This window comes from Echinops telfairi, unplaced genomic scaffold, assembly GCF_000313985.2.
Source record: "Echinops telfairi isolate 266 unplaced genomic scaffold, ASM31398v2 ScPeMD7_7457;HRSCAF=8495, whole genome shotgun sequence".
NCBI classification, from domain to species: Eukaryota; Metazoa; Chordata; class Mammalia; order Afrosoricida; family Tenrecidae; genus Echinops; species Echinops telfairi.
In genome coordinates this window covers 42655185-42658495 of record NW_022111357.1, presented here as the reverse complement: position 1 = coordinate 42658495, position 3311 = coordinate 42655185, and positions in this window count along the sequence as shown.

The following is a 3311-nucleotide window of genomic DNA, read 5'->3' as shown; positions in this document are numbered from 1 at the left end:
AAAGCAAAAAGAAGAAGTAAAAAAAATCCAAAATCTAACTCTACTGTACTTCCTTGCAGTATTTTTTCCAACATACCCCCAGTCTATCCACCCTCTCACTCGTCCATCCAGCTCTCTGTCCGCCCATGTATCCGTGCATCCATCCATCTGCATCTTTCAAATCAAACCCCGTGGAATTGCTGGCCCTCAACCGTTTGTAGCTTTCAAACCTGGTATTAGACCGACTTATAATCGCTATCGGCTCGCTGTGATTTCTTCCTCCCTTTTCAAGTCTCCCAGATTCAGCTATCCCAGGCATGCGCTGTCTTTTGTGACTTTAGCTGGTTACTATGACCCCTGGAGAGTCTTTTGACTGGGAGAGGCCACAGGAAGTACCCTCTTGGCGGTCATTTGGGTGTGGAAGGTTCCAACTGGCCTGCTGGCCACACTGAGGTCTCCCTGCCCTGAGCGCTGCCACAACCCAGGAGCACGGTGAACATCCCAGTATGCCCAGCCCCTGTCACCCTGCTCCTGATGGAGACCCGTGGCTTTGGTGGGCCGGGTTTCCCCCGCAGTCACGGCAATAAAGACAATTGCTTAGGCTTGTTAGCACTGCGGGCCGTCCCACTGGATGTGGCTTCTCTGGAGGGGTCAGGGGTCAAGAGGCATCTCAGGGAGAGCAGCACGCCCCGCCTGGTTTGTGGGGAGCTTGCTGTGTGAAGCCCCCAATTGCACGGTCACCTTTGACCTGCAGGGCAGTTGATCAACCACCGGGAAGGTGGTCTGTTCCTCTGGTTCACAGATGTGGAAGGTGGGGTTCACAGATGGATTTGATGCCTCCAAGCCTCCAGCAGAGTGTTGGGGAGGTGGGCCACGCACCTCAAGCCTGGACCAGAGACTGGGGACCACTCTAGCCACACTTATGTGTGCCCCCCCCCATCTCCAGCCTACTCAAATGCACCGACAGCCCCACAAGACAAGCACACGGCTCACTGACCTAGTTGTTTGGTGCACCCCTACGAGCCTAGGTGGGCTTGGTGGGTGAGCCGCTGGCCAGCAGCTGCTCCACCAGAGAGAGAGATGAAGCTGTTGGTTCCAGTAAGGGCTTAGAGTCTCAGAAACCCTGGCGAGCAGTTCTCCTTTATGAGTCGGAACCAACTACACGGCCGCGGCTTCGGGGTCTGTTCACTTGTCCTTCGCAGTCTCCAAATGCTGCGGCCCTGCTCTTTGCGCACTCGCTGCAAACACGGCCCCGGAGGAGACACGGGAGGGTCTGCTCTCGCAGGCACGGGTGGGCCAGCACACGGCGGGTGGGCCCAGTAGATTCAGATCTAGAAAGGGTACATGCAGGCTCCCCCCAGGGCTCCCTGGAGGGTGGGCTACCCTTGGGTGGGTACGTGCTGGCTCCCAGGAGTGAGGCCAGGGTCACGGAGTAAGCAGCCGGCTGACGGGGGTTTCGTGGCTGCATGTCATGGTTGCAAGTGAGCGGCCGAGGGCTGAGGGACGAGACACCCTACAACCTGGGGAATCCCAGTGGGGCAGTTCTGCTCCGCCCTGCAGGCCGCCCTGAGTCAGAACTGACTTGGCGGCAGTGGGGTGGGTACAGTTTAGAACCCCAGGTCACCAACATACCCGGAACCTTCCGGGTACTTTTGTCTTCTCAAAGGTCGTGCACGGAAAAGGCATGGGACTGCCGGACCCCCTCCTGGGGCAGGTGACCTCCAGGGGAGGAGGTAGTGGGTGAGGTTCTCTAACTGGCTGTGAGTCTCTTGTTTCTGAAACATTCTGGTTCTACAAAATGGACTTCTTTGACCTGATGGGAGGGAGGGGATGCTGATTCGACAGGCCTCAGGACTCCTAAAGTTGGCATTTGGGAAAACCAAACCAAACCATAAAAGCACACGCTTGTCACAGGAGAAGTGGAAGTGGAAATAGTACGTGATCTCACAGTTGTGTGTGTGTGTGTGTGTGTGTGTGTGAGAGAGAGACAGTGAGAGTGTGTGTCTGCAGAGAAGTGTGAGCATGCTTGAGTGTGCGCATGAGTTGAAGGTGTGTCAGAGTTTGTCCCTGGGGGTTGCCTGGGAGACGGGGTGCATCTGTGTGAGTGATGTGACACTTGTGCGGGCATGTGCGGTACGAAGGGCTGTGTGTAGGGCCGTGCGTGTGGGCTTGTGAGTGGGTGTGTTTGCAGCCCAGCCCTGCACGTTGGAAATCTCCAGGTCTCAACAGAGGCTGCTGTCCCCTCAGGGCTCGGGGCCCACTGGGCACAATGGCCCTTCCTACAGCCACCACAGTGCTGAATCCAGGGGCAGCCGGCCCCCGGGCCACAGCCAAGATAGATGGGCCGCGTCTCCGCTTGTCATGGCGCCGCGGCCGCGCGTGCCAGAGCCGGTGCCGCTCTCCCACACATGGTCCACGTTAGCCGCCCTCCGACTCCCATCCATAAAGCACTGTGCCCTGGTGGTCAGCCCCCACCTCCCAGCCCACCTCCACTTCTAATTGGGCCGCAAAGCCGTTTAATGGTGTCTGCCGGGTGTGCAGGGCTGCTGGGGCCAAACAATGTGCTATTCATGCCCCAAACAGAACGCCGGTGATCGCCTAATATCTTTAAGCTAAAACACAAGGCTTAATTGGAACAGATGCAGCAAATTCCAGTGCAAAAGGCCAGGTCCTATGTGATCTAAACCAGGTATGTGCCAGGGACTCGGGTTTAATAGTGACCTTTTTTCTTTTTTTTACTGGCACATACAAAACTCACAGATAGGCTGCTCAACAGGCAGGGACACGTCTCCAACCCTCCCAGCACGAGGCCTGCAGAGCCTCACGGCTGTGTGTTTGACTCACAGTTTGGGGTGCGTGTCTCCATGTCCTGCGATGACCTGGCCCGGGGCCTCAGGGGGGTCACTCACTCCTCTTCTACAACTGTCACTTTGCCGCCTCGGCAGAGCTGGTCCTGGTCCATCTGTCCAACTGCCCAAGTCTGGTCCTTCCTGCCCAGGCAGGGGTGCCCCGTCCTGGTTCAGAAAGCTCCCAGGTGGGCTCGGCACCTCTTGATTTCTGCTGAGCTCTCCCCTCTGGGACGGACGTCCGCTGTCCTGAGAGTTAGCTCCAATGCTTGGCTTTTACAACCGCTCCGCCCGTGCCCTCCTATTTTCATAGACACTCGAGGTCCAGAGAAGAAGATGAAGCCCCTCAATGAGATGGATTGTTGTAACAGCCTGCCACAATGGGCTCAAGCCTCACCATTGTCAGGGTGGCGCAGGGCCGGGCAGTGTCGCCTCCTGTTGTGTATACGGAGGCTCTGAGTCAGACCCCAACAACAACAACAACAA